This window comes from Capricornis sumatraensis, chromosome 2, assembly GCF_032405125.1.
Source record: "Capricornis sumatraensis isolate serow.1 chromosome 2, serow.2, whole genome shotgun sequence".
Lineage (NCBI taxonomy): Eukaryota > Metazoa > Chordata > Mammalia > Artiodactyla > Bovidae > Capricornis > Capricornis sumatraensis.
Window position 1 is genome coordinate 178,107,581 of NC_091070.1, and position 20,764 is coordinate 178,128,344.

Here is a 20,764-nt window from a genome sequence, read left to right on the forward strand (position 1 = left end):
AGAATTCCATGATCAGAGGGGCCTGGTGGGTTACAGTCCATGGAGTCACAATGACTCAAGTGACATAGCACACACACTAGAAAATTTAGAGTTATCAGTGTGGCTTGTGTTATAGTACTGTTGAACAGCAGGGCTTTAGATTCACCATTATCAGTAAAAGAAAAGGTTGTGATTATCTGAGAACAGGTGACCTCTGTTGGAAAGCATTGTGTTCTCCTCCCATCGGCCTTCAGGTTATGCTGGACCATCTTTTTTTCCTTCGGTTCCCTAAAGGAAGTCAGGGCATGGTCCTTGCAGAAGGGAGTGGAAGGGCCAAGGCAAGAGCAGCAACCGGGGAGGCTTCTGCCGACTTGGAGGGGTTTGGATGAAAACACTACCATTTATAGTTATACTGGCTTCAGACTTTCCAAACTCCCTGAAGGAGATGAGGGAATGCGCTCTGTTGAGGAAGTTGAAATATGTAGGCGAAAAACTCTCCCTATTCCATCAGGAGCCAGAAAAAGCTTTGTTAATCTTTAAAAGAATAAATACCAGGATGGCAGTCGCTGGGATCGAAGGCACACCCTTTCCAAATGTGATTTTCTTACGGGACGCTTGTTTCATTCTATTTCAGATTCATTCCATCACCTAAAACCTGGTGACGGTGGGCCACACCGAGTCTTACTGGTAAGTGCGCTTTCAGTTTTAAAACAAAGTGACCATTTGACATTATTTTTGAAATGATATTCACACTTCTGAGTTAAATGTATCCTTACTGGTACTGTGATTAGATGTCTATTTATTCATGGTTTTTTTTCCCCCTCTGAAATGATTCACAATGTTTCCGGGCCCTAAAAAAAAAAAAAGATCAATCCATGTTCTTTTGCTAAGAACATGGTCAGGGAAAAGATCTATGATTACATGCCAAATACTATTAAAATAAAAACTTTTTTTGTAATGAAACTATTTCCAGGCCGCTGTTGATGGTCTGCTTGTTTCGAACAGTATCCAAAACAACAAAGTCTTACTTCAGCCAAGGAATTCAGACAGTCCCTTGCAGTGTGTTAAAATGTAAAATTGGCTCATAGCTGTAACTTATTAGCTTTCTTATTGCGGTATATTTTCCTCGCATCTCTCCTTAAACCCAAGTGTGATTGTCAGGAGATAATAGTTCTTTAGTAGTAGAAAACTTCCTTTAGACCTAGGGAAGTAAAGTACTTAAGTGAAAAAAAGCTTCTGAGGCTTCACGTGGCACCTCTCCCTGCTATGTGGTGTTACTGTTATTTGTGGTGTATTTCAGTTAGCTTTTGCTGCATAACAAACCTCCCCTCAAATTTACTGCCAGAAATATAAGCCAAAATTTACTGACTCAAAATAGCCATCTTTTTTTTTTTGGTACCATAAATGTGTTGGCAGTTTGAGGTGGGCCTAGGTGTGTGATTCTTTTGATTTCAGCTGGGACCATTCGTGTGTCTTTGGTTAACTGCAGGTCCGGGTCAGCTGGGCTGGGGGTCACCTGGCTATCGGCTGGAGTGAGGACATGTGTCTCATTGTTCTGCAGGCTCCCCTGAGCTTGTGCGCCTGGCCTTTGGGCAGAGTACCAAGAGAGACAACAGAAATGTCGAGGCCAAGGCTCAGAACTGCCGTCACACTGCCCCTACCACATTCTGTTGGCTAAAACAAGGTGTGGGGCGACCCTAGATTCAAAAGGTGCAGGACTAGATTCTACCTGTTGGTGAGAAGAGCTGCAGAATTACATTGCAGGGAGGGCAGAGAGGGGAAGATTTGTGGCCCTTTTTATAGTCCACCCTACAGTATTTATGGAAACATCTGTGATGGAAAGAAAATCACTTGGAGGGTGAGAGAGCTCAGGACATGCTCCCGTCTCATAGCCCATCCCCTCGCCCTGGCTTTGTGATTTGCCATCTGGCATCTAGGTCAGTTCAGCAGGATCCTGGGTGGTCTTGCTGATACCAGGTTTCCACTCCCATCCTTGCATCACAATATAGAACCGCCACACCAGTCATCCTCCAGTTCAGTTTTCAGGATGTTACCCTTTTGTTCGGAAGCTGTCACTGCCTCCATGTCACCCACCACACCAGTCTAGCTTTCGCTCTAGTTTCCCTGCTTCCATCATCTGGCCCTGTCCTCTCCCACCATTCCATTTTTTTCTCGCCAAACTAGCCTGTCTGCCATTTCTCCAACAGCAACCAGTTGAAAGAATATTTCACTTGAGGATTGTCCAGAAGATAAAAAAGAATGATGTATGTGCAAGTGCTTAATCAATCATAAAGTGTAATTACATTAACTGACGATGAAACTGTGACTCGCCAGTGTTTTTGAAAGGGGCAGTTCCCTCCTGGGGGTAATCATGGTAGTGATTGAGGAATAGACAATGACTATCCAGTGGTAGAAAGATTAATAATTACAGTAGCAATAGTCACAATTAGCGTCTACTGTTTATTGAATGCAGACTGTGTGTTAGGCACTTTGCTAACTGCTTTACATAGAGAATTATTTGGAATTTACAAGAAGATCATCTCCCTCAGTTGCATCTGTATCATCATTGCAACCTGTTCCACTATTAGTGATTTAGTCCTTTGATTTCTTCCTCTTCATTCCTGAGAGCAATAGGTGTTAAAGCTGCTGTCAGCCATTGACAACGTGTCATTGTCAAGTACAGGGTGCTAGAGAAGTGTCAGCTGCTTTGATTGGTGGGAGAAGTTGGGGAAGGGAGGGCAACCAGCAGTATTAATGAAAGAGTAGGTGTGGGATGTGTAGGATGGGTAAGAGGGTACCCAGTTGCCCACGGAAGGATGAAGTGGGGATGGGGAGAGGTTTGCAGGAGGGCGGGAGAGTCGGGGCTTGTCTGAGACATTTGCTGACCTGACAGTTTGGCCCAGGGCTATTCCAGGTCCAAGGCCACCACCTTCTCACCCTGCTCCCTTGGAACTTCCCCATTCCGGCTGTCAGAACAGGCAGCATTTGTAAAATTATTCTCCATTCACCATCCGACTTGTTACACATTATTTTGATTGCTGTTGATCTAGTATATATGCCTGTCTTCTTTCAAAGATTTTTGAGGTGACGTCTAAATACACACGTAATAAGATCCAGACAAAGAAAGAAGGGAGGAAACTTGTGGGGAAGGGAAAGTAAGGTGAAGTCAGAGGTAAGGTTAGGCACCCAGTTCTTAAGTGAGAAGCCTGTACAGGCACTGGCAGGCCCCAGGGCCTTGCCTCTGAGCTTCTGATAAGTCAGTACTAGGAAAGCATACTCAGTTAAGAGTTCTTGGTGGCTTGAGGATAAAAGCGTGCTAGTTACTCAGAAGAAGCAAGGTTAATTGTGATTCTTTTGAAACTTGTAGTAATTTTCCCCCAGTGTTTATGAAGTGGATGCCACTGAAGGTAGCAAACAACATCCTGTAGGAATGACTAATAAAGACCACCCTCGGTGTCAACCTGCAGTGTTGACACCCAAGTGCAGCCCAAGAAGTTTGCTTTCGGTCTGGGTGTGCATTTCTCTGCTGGCCTTGCTTCATCCAAGTATAAAAGGTAGTATTCTCCACTGGAAAACAAGTGCATACGTTCATCCACACTCCTTCCCCTGTGATGCACGTCTGAGACTGTCACGCTTCTTGATGCTGAGCCTGGACAGTTGGCTGCGGACCAGACTTGGCACGTGCATTGCAATCTCCTTACCATCCCAGTTCTGAAACAATAATAAACAACTTCCTGGGAAGTACTCAGTGAATGTTATTTCTCCCAACTCCAAATCATGCTATGCCCTGACTCAGTCTGCAGAGTGGCTTTTTGATATACAGAATTTATATGGACCCTGTCCACTGTGACCTGTGCAGCCCACTGTCCTTGCTCCCTGTGTCTCTCTCCTTCCATTTTGAGCCCTGTGGCTTTATGTCATCTTAGATACCAGGGTGTTGTGTACCTTTGAGGGAAACCAGGGCAGTTTGAGAAGCTTACTGAAATACGATTAGTGGACTCCAAGGATGTGTTGGATGGCAGCAAACTATAAACTGAGCTATATATTGTCCACTTCTAATTTTCCTCTTCCCAACTATAACTTTAATAAATTTTTCCAAGAGTAATGGGTCTGATTGGTTGGCAGCACTGGTAAGATGAACCAGCAGGAACAGAGGATGATGTGAGAGTAATGTGTATAAGATGAAAAAAAATTTGTGAGAGAGGAGGTCAAAATTCCATGAAGACTGCCCACCTATGGGAATTTGCTTTGGGGCTTTGTTTTTCTTTAGATCAGTTTTCTTAGAGTTATTTTGGTTGCAAGGAACATAAATCCAGTGTAAACTGGTGTCATTGACTTGATGACTAAAATGTCCATGCTAGCATGGACTTTGGGCATGGGTGTATGCATGGGTTCAAAACCAATTATCAGGCTGTTATCCTTCACTCTCTTCATCTCTTGGCTCTGTTTAACTCGGTGAGCTTCATTTGCAGGCAAGAGCCCCTCAGTAGACACTAGCATTACATTTCCATCATCTTCACAGCTGTGGATCTCAGCAGCTAGAGTGCCTCTTTTGCCTTTGTTCTATTACTATTACCCAAGAGGTTTGGCCCTGTTTGGATTCCTTGCCTCAATCCCAGGACTAGGCAGTAGACAGTGAGCAGCATCTGTTTGGCCAGGGTTTGTTCATGTGTTCCCCCAAGAAAGGATGAATCCCACCAGAATCACATGAAATAGGGTCCTTAGGAAAAAATGAGGAATGAGGGTTTTTTTTTTGTTGTTTCCAGAAGAACGAAAGAGCATGCCAAGCAAATAAAATTTTTAGGTACCAGAGTGTACTGATTTAGAAATTCTTAATATGGGATCCATTAAACTTGAAAGGTTAAAAATTAGATTCGGCTTCGGTTACATTGACTACCTCTTCCAAGTTTGGTATCATGATGGAGACTAGCAACCGTGAGCTCACAGAGAGGAGGAGGGTGGATGACCCCACTGTGGGGTCAGGTAGGCAGCTTTTGGCCTGCGGACCTCATGTTGCAGCTCCCAGATCTAGACTATTAACCTGAAGACACTGGGCTTCAGTGGACCTGTAATCCATTGAATGGATCAATGAATGGGCTTCTGTAATTATTTGCAAAGTGGTGTGTGGTATTTTTTTTTTAAAACTGGAGAAAAGGATCATACTTCTATCATTTTTTTAATGGGACTCCCCAGCTCCCTAGTGCTTAAGAGCCGGTACTTCAGACTTACTTGAATTGTTTTAGATTTGGCTAGCTTAATTAATCGTATGTGTTCGTTTCTTTTCTTGGCTAAACTAGTCGAGTTTAGCGTCCATGATAAACACAGCTCCTTATGGCGCAGACATGGTGATGTCAGTGGCTGAGTATGTTGCATCAAATTGCATGTTGAGGTTTTTAGGAATGTATGTAAACTTATCACAGTCGTAGTTGCCACTTACCTAATACTTACTCTGGTGTTCACCCCCTGCTAAGTGCTTTACGTGCATTTTCTGAACTATGTATTTATGCATGTGACTGTAATTCTGTGAACCTTGGGTGTGTTATGGTACCACCTGCTGGAACCAGCTCCTTCTGGCTGTCTCTGGATTTTTCCCTCTTCTCCGTGTCTTCTTGTGGGGGTCCACCTGTCTCCATGCCACACCCACCGATGATAGAATCCTAGAATCCCAGAATTGGAGGAGATTGCTGAGATCATGCAATTCAGTGGTTTTCAAACTCAGCTTTCTATTTTTCTAGCTTGGGGACTCCTGAGAGTAGAGGATGGGAAGGCCCCTTGTCCTTGTCGTGTTTCACTCACCACTGGCTGCTGAGAACCATTCGTCTGGGAGCACAGAGTCCAGGGTTCCATGTGAGACTTGAGGTTGAGTCCAGGCTACTACTCCGCTCACCTACCTGTGTGACTCTGGGAAAGTTGCCTCACCTCTCTGAACCAGTTTCCTTTTCTGTCAAAGGGGGTAATAATGTCTGCCCCACGGCGCTGTTGGGGGCTTGGAAGAGGTCACATCTATAAAACCCTCGTCCCAGCGCCTGGCACACAGGTAGTGATGCAGAGGTTAGCTGTGACTAAGACACAGCACAACACAGCTTGTGAAACGTAGTTAAGATGTAGCTTTTTTCTTGTCTCTCACTGTGCCTTTAAAGTTGATTCACTGGGATGTGTGTCTGTTTCCTGATGAGAACTTGATCAGGCCTGTGATGTTTCTGGTTACTCTTAGGTAACAAAGAGTCCTATGTTCAGTCCTTAATTCATGTCCAACTCTTTGCAACCCCATGGACTGCAGCACACCAGGCTTCCCTGTCCGTCACCAACTCCCGGAGCTTGCTCAAACTCACGTCTATTGAGTTGGTGATGCCATCCAACCATCTCATCCTCTGTCACCCCCTTCTCCTCTTGCCCTCAATCTTTCCCAACATCAGAGTCTTTTCCAGTGACTCGGTTCTTTGCATCAGGTGGCCAAAGTACTGGGGCTTCAGCTTCAGCATCAGTCCTTCCAATGAAAGTCCTGTGGTTTCTTGTGCACTCACGCACACACCCAGAAGTACCCATCCTTTCTGGAAATCGGAAATGCTCACTTTAGTCTGTGTATGGTCAATTTTCATTCCAAGAGAAGACTTCCTCAATCTTGCCCGTCACAAAGGCCTGCCCGGGGGAGGCAGAGAGAGGGGAAAGTTCTTACCTGACCACTGTTGTCAGGCCTGGTGCTGGGTTCTCTGAGCCTGGCTGGTGGGTGGATGGACTCTCTTACTCTTCGGGCTGCTTCTGAGGCAGCCCCGGGGCCTCCCCGCAGGACTCCCCTGCCAGCGCTCTCCATCTGGATCTCCCAGGATTCAGGCAAGCGCCTCTCCTGCTGTCTGCTACCGTCCTCAGCACCTTCTGCTTCCCATTCAGACTCTCTCTTTGGGCTTCTCTCACCCTCTGTGTGAAGCCCTGGTGGACAGAATCTGTCTCAAGGAGACCAAGGCTGACATACCTGGTGCCCTTTAACCTCCCATCAGGGGAGGGAGCGAGCAGTCACTTTCTTCTGAGTCACCTTGTGTCTCTTCAGCCCCCTCCCACACTGTGGTCCCTCGGGTGGGTGTCACGTACCAGTTCCCAAACTCAAGGAGACACGTATCAAGCCCTCCATATGTGGCCTTTGAAGCTCTTGTCTCCAGGTTTCAGATGAAAAGTGTACGCCTGCCACCCCACCCACCTCAGGGAGGGTGGGAATCAGAGCATTAGCAAGAAATCGGCCCCACAAAATGCTCCCATCACTTTCCACCGTCCTGAACCTTTGAGCCAGCTAGGTCAACTTCTTAGAAATTTCCGTGTAATGGTCTGGCTCCTGGCTTTGGAATTTCCCATCTGTTGAATTGTGTTGCCTCAATGGAAACTTCCACTTGAGCATCTTATTATATTAACTGTTGGCCCAGTTCAGGGAACTCTTCTGCAACAGCCCTAAAAGCTGTCCTTCAGCCTGTGCTTGAAAGCTGTCCAGGCATGGGAACCTTCCTCTTCCCTCCCTCACAAGCATCCCATTCTGACTTTCAGATGCTTGGAGTTGTTGGAAAGATGCTGCTCCCATGAAGCTGAGCCTGGGTCCCCATAACATTCCCTTTAATGGGATCGAAACTGTGTGCGTGTGGCTCATCTGAGAAAACCTGCCTGGGCTCGGGCATTTTAGAGACAGCCAGGCTTGCACCCACACTCCATTCTCTAAGACCACCGGGAAGCCACTGACCTCATCTCTGGGTCTTTTTCCTGTACTGTCACACCAGGGTGCACTTGACTTAACCCCAGCAGAAAGCGAGTATTGGGAAACTGCTCAAGCATCATTTCTCATGCTCCTGACCCTCATATCCTTTCTGTTGATCTGAGAGCCGATCTGTTGGGCTTCACAGGAGCATCTTGATTGGGGTCCATCCACAGTTTATGAACTCTCCACGTGCAAGCCTTGCAGAATGTGCCCTACTTCCCTCCCAAAGACCCCTCCCCACTCTTTTTTTTTTTTTTTTTTTGCAGTTTTTCTCTTATGTTGCGTCCTTTGGACTCAGCTGGTGGTCTGCCTTGTCCAGCCCCAGCATTGGGGATGGGCCTCTCTTCCAGGTGCCCTTCTGCATCGTGAACAGCTTGGGCCACTGTGATGGTGGATCCCACAGCAGGCAGGTCACTCTGTGTTTAGATCTCAGATGAGCAAGTGACAGGTGCTAGCAAAACGCTTCGACCAGCTAAATTTAGGGAAGGAAGTCACTTTGGGGATGTCAGCCTAAGAAAATATTAAATGTACATTGGGTTGTTCCATGGTGGACTGATTTTCCTGGCCAGTCTCAATCTTACAATTCCAGATGTGAACGTCCTCATGCTACTTTTCATGGCTGTCTACAAAGCTGGTGAGCTGTAGCTCCCCTCCCCTCCTCCTCCACTGCCCTTGGGTCCCCTCTCCTGCCCCAGATGACATTGGAGACAGAGACCCAGAGGGCACAGCTGATCTAGCCTAGCACTGCTCACCTAATCTTCCTCTCTTGGCCTGAAAGAATATATATATTGGGCCACTGAAAAAATCTAGATATGTAAAATTGCTAATAGGCTGTCACCTAAAGCAAGCTTTCTATTTATATATTTTACAGTAGGAAGTAACATAGTATAAGCAGATAGACTAGATTTCAGACCATTCCTCAGCCACTTGACATGCTATGAGCACAGTGGTTTAGCATCTTTGAGCCTGTTTCCTTATCTGTTACATGAGGATAATTACAGTTGCCTTACAAGAGAGCTGTATTAAAGAAACCAGTGCATGAAATGAATTCAGCACAGTGGCTTGCCACATGGTATATATTCAATAAATGCAATGTTACCATTGTTTGCATTTGACTATTGTGATGATTTCTAAGACAATTTTAAAGCCTTGAAAAAAGTATCAGTTCTCCAGCAATACTTGGGCAAGTCACTCTTTAAGTCTTAAATTTGACTTTAATAAATGGAGGATAATCCTCCACAGGAATATTGAGAGGATTAAGTGAAATAATCTGTAGGAAATGCCCAGCACAGCCCTGGCACATAGTAAGTACCCAAAAAATGGTGGCCATCATTTCCCCATCCCTGCATTATCTCCATTTTACAAATAAGAATTTTCAGAACCCTTGTTTCCTTGTGGTAAATGGCTTCACAAAGACACTTTTATATATAAGAAATTGTTCTCACTGTTTTGTTCAAAAAGGAACAGGAACATTTAGTCCCTGGCTTGGTTATAAATACCAAAGTGTAGCATATATGAAAGCAGGCTATGTAACTAAACCAAACAGCTTTCCAATTTTTTAGGCTTCACCTCCTTTCCTTGTTAAGTCTTGGGTAAGTGATTTTCTCACTAGATTAGGAGAAGTTTACATATTATTTTTACAAGTCCTGTGGAAATATGCAAACATAGCTATATTTAACTAGATGCTGTAAATTCAGATCAGTTTATTTTCAATAAACTTCTTTCAATAAAGACGTATAGTAGGCACCTTCATGGCACCCAGAGAGGACTTGGAAGGGGACATGGAGGAGACGACAAGGCCTGAGCTGTAACAAGAGGACCCAAACTGGGGGGTCAGGGTTTGGTCAGGAAGATGGAGAGCTGGCCTCAGTGGAGCGGGATCCCTGCTGGGGAGCTTTGCCCCTGTCACAGGGCAGAATGGGGATTCCTGACGGGGAGCTTTGCTTCTGACACAGGGCAATGCCTGCGCTCCATGGAGCAGCTAGTCCCTAGGGCCTTCCTGGAGCAGTGGGCAGTCCTGAGCCGGCAGAGCTCCCATCTCCTTGCTTTTTACTGACCAGTGCACTTGCTGCACCAAATAGCAGGTTTGCAAGGAATAATGATAACATCACTATTTGTTGGGCTGATTTTGAAGTTTGTGTCACTCATGCTTGGATACCTTCGATGAAGGAATCATCCAGGTGAACAGGACACCTGCTCATAGGTTGGGTCTGAGTTACTCACCCTTGCAGACAGTTCAGCAATCAGTGATCTTCCTGTCTGATCTTCACTGATCAGGCAGTTCAGCACAATGATCTTCCCTGATGCGGAAGCTTGAAATGTGGCCGGGAAGCTCGAGAGAAAGGGGAGGAACGGGTAGGGGACCGTGCAGCGGGGCCACTTGGGTTGGTGGATCAACAAGTGTTTATGGAGCATCTCAGGCAGGATAAACGGAGAGCAGAACCGAACCTCTTGCCCTCTTCCTTGCCCAGCTCCATGACCCACTCCCTGAGGCAGGTGCTGAGCCATGTGGCCTTAGGGAAATCTCCTGTTGCCATTCTGTGGACAGGCCTCTTGGGAACCCCCTGCCCGCATATCCTCAACTTGCAGGGCCCATGAAGGAGCTTCTGGCATTATGAAGCTTAAGCCTAAGGATCTCTCACTGCAAGGACCCCTTCTGATGTCCTATAGTGCATGTGCTGTTCCTAATTTCACATTCTTTTCTTAAAGAGGTTCCCAAATTGTATAAGACTCAGGATTCACTAAAAACTGGATCTGTCCCCAGACCTGGGAGACCTAGCACACACTCTGGGTCTTTCCCTGCGCCCAGTTTTGCCTTCACCACAATGCTGAAACTCTGGTTTGCTTCCCCCTCAGGAGCAAGCATCCCAGGTGGCCCTAGTGGTAAAGAACCTGCATGTCAATGCAGGGGACACCAGAGATGCAGGTTCGATCCCTGGGTCCGGAAGATCCCCTGGAGAAGGAAATGGCAGCCCCCTCCAATATTCTTGCCTGGAGAATCCCATGGACAGAGGAGCCTCCGGGCTACCATCCACAGAGTCACAAAGAGTCAGACACAACTGAAGCAACTTAGCAAGCAGGCAGGAGCAGGCTTTGCCCCTGTGTGTTCTCTGCTGTGGCTAGACCCAGCCAGACCTGAGTTCCCACTGGGAGGTCCTAACCCCGTGACTGAGGGGTAGGAAGTCCCAGCCACTGATTGCCGTCTGAGCTCCTTCCTGGCTACCAGACACCCTCCCCCGGGTGCAAAGGTCCCACCATCCCTGAAGGAAGGCAGGCCCTCCTGTGGCTTTGTGATTGCTGGGAAGGCCCTGAAAGGAGCCAGGCAAGAGGGAGCCAGCCCTGCATGAAGCATCAGCTGGCTGAACTAGGCCTGGTGGAAGATTCTCCTTTAAAAAGAAAGAGAGAGAATATCCTTGAAACTGTTTCAGCTTTGGCAAAACCATAACTCTGATCTCAAGTTTTGGGAGAATGGGCCAGCCAACCTACAGGACTGTGCTAACCATGTGTGCTAGCTCACTCTCAGCAGTGATCATGCATGTCCCATTCCTCTTAGCCTGCACAAGGGCTGGAGTGCTTTGCTAATCAGTCAGGACTAAAGGTACTGGGAAGAAGAGAGAGGAGGGGAAAGGCCCTTTTTGTATGTGAATATCTTTCTACCACTATTTGAAAATAATTTTCTCTTTCAGTCTAATAGTGGCCAACGTCGCCCCCTGGTGGATAAATAGATAACTGTATAAAATGAGCTATCATGCATTGTTATGGCTGATGATCTGGAAAGAAATTGTCAGCCTGTGATGAGTTAGGACACTGAAAGGGGCTGGGTCTCTAAGGTTTCGGGAATGGGTTTTTTGTCTTGAAACGGTTATTCTAAACTTCAGTTAGATTTTTAAAAAAATATCTCTAGAAAGTAAAATGGTTAAAATGCCACTAGGTTTAAGGGTTACACCTATTAAACGGCAGTGGACTTTTTGGCCAAAACTCTGCTACCACTGCTGGTTATGGCAAATCCTTACCAGTCTGTGGGCTTCTTTTACTCCTTGAGATTGTAACAGTGACCTAACACCAACCAGAAAACATGAATTTCAGCCACTAACTGGATATCTATTAGTGATCTTGACTTGCAAACTCCAGCTCACTGCTGCCTACATTGATATCTTTTGCTTTAGTCCAGCTAGTTTAATTATTTGCTTCAGTTCATTTATGCTTACTTCTTACAGTTGCCAGAAAGTCACAGTTGGGCTAACTGGTGATAGTTATTTCACTATTTCCTGCACCTTTTTATATATTCTTAGAGGTAAAACGCGGAACAGACTTAGAAGGATAATGGCTGAAATATAAAAACCTTCCCACATATGTTATTTTATGTTGAAATATGATTTTATCCTGTCACCTTTCTCAGGCCTCTGTAAATTATGCAGCTGCTTTTAATTATCAGAACTGACCTGATTATTTAGCTTCTATTGTAACTTCAGTAATAAGAGCCTTCATAATTGAAATCTCATCTGCTGTCCTTTGTCCACCAAGTGGTAGTGTGTGTCCCTGGTGAATGTTTATCATCTCCATTGTCCTGGATCTCCATCCCCCAAGTGGAGGATACAAGCATAGTATTTATATTAATAATGCTTTCAATAGTTTTTTTTTTTTTTTTCTTTCTCTGCTCTCAGAAACCCTTAGATGCACTTAAGATTTCAAGGCCTGGCATTGTAAGAAACTGTTTATTACTCATACATCAAATTAATTGCATATTTGGGGCTGTTTTTCCTCAAAAGGAAGATGTGGAAGGAAAAGAATGTGTGCATACCTTATAGGTTATTATAATTTTCTCAATATTTGATAGAGTTTTCTAATGATTATTGATCACATATATATATATATAGTTAATTTTTTAACCTCATGTAAGTTTTATGTAAGAAAAAAAAATATTTTGGTGGTATCATCTGTTTGTTTTTTCCCCAGGTAAATGGAAATCAGTTGTCCTAAGCACCAAATAGGAATTGCTTAGTGGTTGAGATGGGGATTATATTTTCCCAGGTGGCACAGTGATAAAGAATCTCCCTGCCAATGCAAGAGATGCAAGAAATGTGGACTGGATCCCTGGGTCAGGAAGATCCCCTGGCATAGGGAATGGCAACGCACTCCAGTATTCTTGCCTAGAAAATTCCATGGACAGGGGAGCCTAATGGGCTACAGTCCATGGGGGTTTCAGAGTCAGACATGATAGAGCATGCATGCACACACACACACATATTTGCCCCAGAATTAATTGCTGGCAGATCCCTCTAGTTTCTTGCTGTTTGACTCACTGTGACAAAGCCCAGAGGAGGGGATGGGTCTGGGAGCTGGACTTCTTCCTTACCCAGCCCCACCCATAGCACAAGCTGGGTGCTTTTCTTTCCTGGCCCATGATTTCAGCCACCACCCCAGTTATTTGAGGGTAGATCACACACACACACACACACACACACACACACACACACACACACACCTACCTACCTTTCTTTATTCCTCACCATCACACACACACACACCCCTGCCTTTCTTTATTCCTGGCCAACACACACACACACACACACACACACACACACACCCTACCTTTCTTTGTTGCTGGCCATCTGTCCTGTTTCCACTGTTGAAACTGGCCATTAATCTAACATTGAGACAGCCTGATTCATTGATTCCTTGATATTCAGATAATTGCAAGGCTGAGCAACATCAGAGTGGTTTGTAAGCTCCCTCTAATTTCAGGGCATTTTCAAGCTGTCATTATTACTCACAAATGGCAGCCCTCTCAAGTTCAGACTCTGCTGACCAGGAAGGAGAAGGTCAGACTTTAGGAATGTGTATTTGAACTTGGTCCATCTGGGGTTCGTGTTTTTAGTAAAGAGCAGGTTTTGCAGATGTTTGGAGGATCAAAGTGATAGTGCTATGGGTGTAAGTGAAGAGGCTCCCCTTTTCCTTTGTGTCCCAACTGCGGGCTCACCAATCCGTGTCTGTCTCCAGGCTCTTGCCTGCTCCGCCACAAGTGTTCCCTCCCATCACTTGATATTGGGGTACTCCACAGCCCTTGTATAATGTGTTACCGTATTTATTTTTTCCCCGCAAGAACTTGATGTCAGCATGTAGAAGAATATTGGCACAGAGCAGACACTCTGCAGATTTCTTGAGTGAATGAAGGAACACATAAACTAAACAGGGAACAGATGGACAGACAGACACATTTATTCTGGATCAGTCCTGAGAGGAACAGCACTCTTTATAACCATAATTTTAGATGAAGTCTATTGAAACACCAGTGCAATGTTAGTTTTTGTCTCCCTAAACTAAAATAGATCTCATAATATGCCAGTGTGCAAGGCCAGTTATCAGCTGTGGGGCTACAAATTGACAGGAGTGTCTTGGAAAAAGTTGTTGGTATATCCTTAAATATACAAATGAATGGAGAAAGGTCAATAGATAGTTGATGGGAAAAAAGAGAAAGTGCTGCATTTTGGAACTGTAGCAAAATTATACAACTGCCCAAGATTCTGCAGTCAGGAAATGCCTGTGTAAAATGAAATCTTTCTGAAATCATTAAAAATGATGTGTATTCACTTGTTTGGGCTAAAAGTGCAAACCCTAAATCTATCTGACTGGAAAGAAAAGAGCTGAACAAACTCAAACTGAGGAGCATTCTACAAAATAACCGACCCTTTACTCTTAAAAATATCAATACTGTGAAATACAAACAAAGACTTAGGAATTGTTCCAGATTAAAGGAAACTCAAGGCCTTGCAGGTGGCCTAGTGGTAAAGAACTGTCCTCCCAGTGCAGGAGACATAAGAGGCAGGAGTTTGATCCCTGGGTCATGTAGATCCGCTAGAAAAGGGAATGGCAACCCACTCCAGTATTCTCGCCTGGAGAATTTCATGGACAGAGGAGCCTGGAGGGCTACCGTCCATGGGGTCACGAAGGATCGGACACAGCTGAAGCGATTTAGCCTGGACACAGAGATCTAACAGTTGAGTGACTGTGTAAAATTTGGGGTTTTCTTTTGCTGTAAAGGACTTTATTGGGACAATTGCTAAAATCTGAATGAGGTTGTAGATTGGATAACAGCAGTGTATTAACTGTAGTGAGGTTATTTAGAAGAACTCCTTATTTGTAGAAAATACACAGGGAAGTATTTCAGGATAAAAAACATTCTCTGTCTACTTCCCTGCCTCAGAGGGAGTGTGCAGGGATTAAAGTAAATTATAAATGTTGACATTTGAGGAATCCAAATCTGGGTGAAGGGGATCAGAGAATTCTTTGTACTAGTCCTGCAACTTTTCTTTAGGTCTGAAATTATGTCAAAATAAAAATTTTTAAGCAGGATGCTTATGAAGAATTTATAATCACTTAGGGAAATGTCATTGCTGAAAAGGAACAAAACAAAATTACATAATAGAGTGTGATTTCAGCTTCGTTAAAAACTCAGAGAAAAGAGTAAAAGGAAATATAGCAACGTGTTAACTTTTGTTATCTTATATCCATGTTAATGTATTTCACACATTTTTCTATAAATAGCATGCATTTCTTGAAAAATAAGGAGGAAACAAAATTTCTCAAGAAAGATGATGGCTAACTCTCAAAGAAAACCTAAGTGAGTCTTGTTCTTTGTGTCTTTACCGCCACGCACCTCATTCTTAGAAGGACACCGTATATGCATGGATGTACACCTATACATACACAAACTGTAAGTTTTTCATTACTGATATTTCGGCTTCTCGAGTGGCTCAGTGGTAAAGAATCTGCCTGCCAATGCAGGAGACACAGGAGATGTGGGTTTGATCCCTGGGTCAGGAAGATCCCCTAAAGAAGGAAATGGTAACCCACAGCAGTATTCTTCCCTAGAAAACACCATGGACAGAGGAACCTGGTGGGCTACAGTCTGTGTGGTCACAAAGAGTTGGATACAACTTAGCTATTGAACACAGGCATGGGCAGTGATATTTCAAAGGAAATCCTGTATTGGGCAGTAGCTGAAATAAGATCTCTCTTAAGCTTTGTCTAGCCCTGAAATTCCTTCCTCTTCTTTCCAGTTCTTTGGAAATCGGCACCTCTGCGATCCAGACAGGGTGCTAGATACCAACTGTGTAGGATTGAAAAGCTACCCAGACCCACAGACAGGCCAATCGGTGATTGCGATCCCATGCTAGGTACTATAGGAGCATAGCAGCTCTTACAATGGGCGGACCTGGCTTGGGGCAGGGGTGGTGGTTGTGCAAGGCAGGGATGAATCTTAGACCTAGAAATTTAAGTGAAATCTTGCCATTTGGAAAAGGATAGCAGAGCATTGTGGGCTGAGCATTCTTGTGTGTCTAGCATATGTCCGCACTCTCGCCCACTGGCATGTCACTCTGGAGACCCTGGCTGGACGGGTGAGAGTTTTACAAAACCCAGGAAGCTCCAGGTCCCACAGGGTCTGCTTTCCCAGGTGCTGGAGGAAGTGGCCCCGCTGCAGGAAGCAGGAGGAGCTTTGTGTGGCTCTGGAGCCAGGCTCCCTGTGAACCTGAGGCCTCCATTTGCAGAATCACTGTTGGCATTTGCCTGATGGCCCCCACCATAGAAAGCAGATGCTGCATAGATACCCAGGGAGAAAAGAATAAAGGAGATGGCAGGACCATGTTGGAGAGTTTGCTGATCTCTGATATACTCAGTGGAATTCCTGGAACCTACTTTATTCATTTGGTATCAGACCCTTATGCAAGGGGTCAAGTCTGCTCATGTGACCTCACAGTGTCTGGATTCCCAGAGCTACCCCCAGAGCAGTGTTGTTGAGAAATGTTTTTCTTGAGAAATGTGTTCCCTGGACAGTAACTATTCTTTGAGCCATTCATTTGCTTGGGCGCATTGTCCTTTCCAGTTCTTAGAGCCTGGGGCCACCAATACATAAGTATTAGTTAAACCACCACATAACTAGATCAATCAGGGGCAAAATAGTGCTTAAGAATCCTACACTTGGGTTGGGCTGGAAGCTTCTCCATTTGTCTTGGAAACTGTTACGCATTTTAGAGCATGATATTTTTACTTGTATTACTTTCATATTTCCATAGTTTGTTAAGGACTGCATGAGCTGATATTAATTCAGGATATAATATATATAGTAAGTGTTCGATTCCTGCTGCTGCTGCTACTGCTGCTAAGTCGCTTCAGTGGTGTCCGACTCTGTGTGAACCCATAGACGGCAGCCCAACAGGTTCCCCGTCCCTGGGATTCTCCAGGCAAGAACACTGGAGTGGGTTGCCGTTTCCTTCTCCAATGCATGAAAGTGAAAAGTGAAAGTGAAGTCACCTAGTCGTGTCCGACTCTGCGACCCCATGGACTACAGCCTACCAGGCTCCTCCGTCCATGGGATTTTTCAGGCAATAGTACTGGAGTGGGGTGCCATCACCTTCTCCGGTTTGATTCCTACCAGTTATTATTAATAAGCATTGGTTAGCACAGTACATGAAGAGAAAGCACTGGATTCTTGGTCAAGTGACCTGCCTTCTAATCTAAACTTTACCCCAAAAGTCCTAGAAGTAAAGAGAAACAGAGCTGGAAAGAGGCCTTAGAAATTTTTTAGCATCTAGTCCAACAAGCTCCTTTTCATAAGCTTAGAAGGGTATAATGAACCTTGCAAAGGCTTATTAACCACAGTTTTCATGTCTTTTCATTCATTTTAAAAGCAAGAGTAGTAATCGCAGAGTAAACTCTTCATTTCTATTAACTAGCGTTGTCACGTTCTCAGTTTTATTATCTTCCTGTCCCATTGGACTATGAAGATAGACTTGTCCTCTTTGCTTATTGTCCTGTCCCCACTATCTGGCACAGTGATGAGCACACAGTAGGTGTCCAACCTGCATTTGTTGAATGATTGAAGGAAGCATCTTGCTGAAGATAGGATTTAGGCAGTCTGAATCAGAACCATGTCCTGATTCTAGGGTGCAGGCGCCTTTCCCTTTAACTTGAGGCAACCTGCTTCATTTTTCTGGGCTTCATTTCTCTGCGCACCTTGGATTTGATCATCAGGTCCCTCCTGTTGTGAGAATGGGTGTCATCTGCCGGCCTTTCACAAAGACCTGTGGTTGTGTGCTTGAAGGGCCACTAGGTGGCGTGGTTGGCCAAATAGCAGACAAAGGGGGAAGGAAAAAAAATCGGATTGATTGCCCTACCAAGAGAACAGTAGGAGTGATCTGATACCCTTATACTCTTGGATGAGGTGGGAGGCTTGCCTTGAGAAGGAGGCAGGGATCCCAGGGTTTGTGTGCATGGACTTAGGAGCCAAGTGTGGGTTAGCTCTGCTCCTACCAACTAGACATCCTGAAACTTCCCTGGGGCCCTTGTTTCAGTGATGTCATGCATATAACATGCTCAGCACTTCTCCAGGGTGGAGAGGTGCTCTGCAAGGTTAGTAGCGATGAGTCTAGTTTTTGATACCATGAAACACCACTTTTCTGTTCCCTGCCAAGCCAAGTAGATGGGCTTGAGAAGCCTTTGCAGGAGAAGTCTGTGCCTTGCTCCCTGTTTCACAAAGCCAGAATTTAAAATATTCCCTTAAATGGAAAAGTGGATGGCATGTCAGTATCAAGTTAAAGGGAAGCCTAAAATATTTGGAGGGACATCAGGACTCCTGAGAGAGTCCCTGTGGAGCTTACTCAGCACAAAGCACAGTGTTTTGTGCATAAGTGGAACTCAGAGGGGAAGGGGATGATGGGGGATAGTGACAAAACGCCCTTTGCTCAAGTTGTTCAAAGAAAGAATTTGTTTCCTGGACTTTTATTCAGATCTGAGTGTCTTAATTTTAAAATAGTTTGGGGAGAATCTCCTGGGAATAACAGTGACTAGCATTTGTTACATAACTTACTATGTGCAAAGTATTGTGCTAAACACCATACATTTCATTATTCTATTTAATCCTTATAGCAACCCTATGAGGCTGGTTGGGTTATCATGCCCATTTTACTGATAAGGAAGTTGAGGTGCAAAGAATGTAATAATAATAGCAAACAGATATTGCCTACTTACTAGAGATCAAAAGTTACTCTAAGTGCTTTAAGTACCATACTTACAATCCTCCTCTAAGTCAGAGGCTATTATTACCTTCATTTAACAGAGAAGGCAACAGGTACAGAGAGGTTATGTAACCTTGCCAAGGTCACATAGGGAGTGAATGGAAGTCAGAATACAAACCCCAGCCCACGCGATTCCAAAGTTGTTGGTTTGTTTACCATTGTACTCTGCTGCCTCCCACAGTACATTGTATGCAGTAAGAGCTTGATAAGTGTTCGCTGAGTTGACTATAATTAGCCAACACAGAGAAGACTCCTTAAGGAAGAACTATACCAGTCTTCACACTCCCACCCAAAAACCACATTGGCCTCCATTATGGGGTATATATGCAGCTCCATGTGCTGAATTTTGCTCCTGACTTTTTGTCGGTAATAGGATATTCTTCCATTGGAACAGTCAGGAAAAGTCTGTCATCGTGACAAATGTTTCCAGGAAACTCTTCCGCAGGGAGCATCTCAGAGAACTTTATCTGCTTCACACTTTTCTGGCAAGCGTTTCTTGGGCTTGTTTGTTCTGCTAGAGTGGTGTCCAGCCACATATTAGCTTCAAAAGGCCAGGGTGTCAAGCCAGCCCTGCACACCAAGCCGTCAGTGTGTGCGAAGGGCACCCAAGCGGGCCTGCTTCCCTGTCATGACGCCTGGCTGGTGCTGGGGGATGTGAGCAGCAGAGGGGGCCTGCTGCCTCTGTTGGTGAGCTGGCCGCTGAGACCAGGCAGTCTTTTTTACTGTCATGGTGCCAGTGAGGTCTGAGAAAGGAAAGGACCCGGGTCTCTTCAGTCATGCTCTGGGTATAATAATTCAGTCCCAAGGGTTCAGCTGCTTGTTTTTTTATGTGTGTGTCACTGAAATAGGAAGCCCAAAAGAAGTTAGACTAAAACCTCCTCCTCTGACCTGTGACTCTGAGCACGGAGACTTGTTTATGGAAGCCTCCGTCTGCTGCCGCTTCTCTGTAAGTGAACTGTGCCGTCTTGTATCTTCTCAGAACTTCTCAGCGTCTCTGAGGGCAGCAGTGGGAGGTGAACTGTAGGCCTCAGGTTCAATCTTTTCAAGGAAAGCAATGCTGCTCTCTCTGAATATTTCTCCCTCAAAACAGATTTTTTTTTCCATTGTAACAAAAATTATGCATGTCACAGGAGACAGTTTGGAACTGTTGAACGGGAGGTGATAGTCCACAGAGCAAGGTCCCCAAGCAGGCAGAGGTGGAAGTTTGAGAGCACAGGTAGAAAGGCTCCCATTTGTCATTGCTCCCTTGTCTCCACGACTTGTCACCTTCCGGCCATGTTGGTCCTTCGCTCACCTTTCCAAGGTGCAGTTGCAAGTGGGTGGATGTCTGCTGTGTCATTAACAGAGCTACCGGACACGCGTGAGGCAGGGGAAGTGGAAGTGAGGCCAAAGGCGATGCTGGGCTCCTGTGGGTGTTTTCCTCTCTCCTGTCTGGGGCAGCACGTCCTGCCTGTTCTCACGTAGGAACATCATATCAGGGTAGGGAGAAAGATGCCCGCAGCTCCAGGCTCTGGACAGTCAGGCCCTGCTCGGCCACCTGGGGCTGGGGCACACCTGAACCTTAACCCAGGGATGCTGCTTGAGAGCCTCGGAGCTACAGGATCATCACCCGCAAAGTCATCATCAGATTACCCCTATGCTCATTATCCATGACTCTTAATTTACCAAACATTTTTGCTGCCAGAAGTTGGAAATTCAAGGCAGGTGTTTGATTTTTAGAGATTCTGAGGTCCAGCCCTTTCGTGGGACTTTCAAAAAAAAACTGAGGGTCAAAGAGGCTTGAGCTGGGTCACCTTGTTGGGACCAGAACCATCCTTGTGCACACAATACTGTGGGATCAGTGTGAATGAGGAGGCATGACATCACACACACATGCATGTGTGCACACGTTTACATCAGTACATACACATATACACACCAGGTCCAACAGGGCTACACTTCTTTTAAAGTATCAGGTTTTCATATCTCATTCTTA

General features: G+C 45.2%; 1 protein-coding gene across 1 annotated transcript in view; it reads left to right on the forward strand.

Moving 5' to 3' along the window:
- The first annotated feature begins 610 nt into the window (after positions 1-610).
- GNG12 (G protein subunit gamma 12) overlaps positions 611-20,764 on the forward strand; it is an 81,617-nt gene continuing 61,463 nt past the window's right edge. Inside the window, exon 1 of the mRNA XM_068963889.1 lies at positions 611-666. The gene's annotated coding sequence lies outside the window, so the exon portion shown is untranslated. The remainder of the gene's footprint in view (positions 667-20,764) is intronic.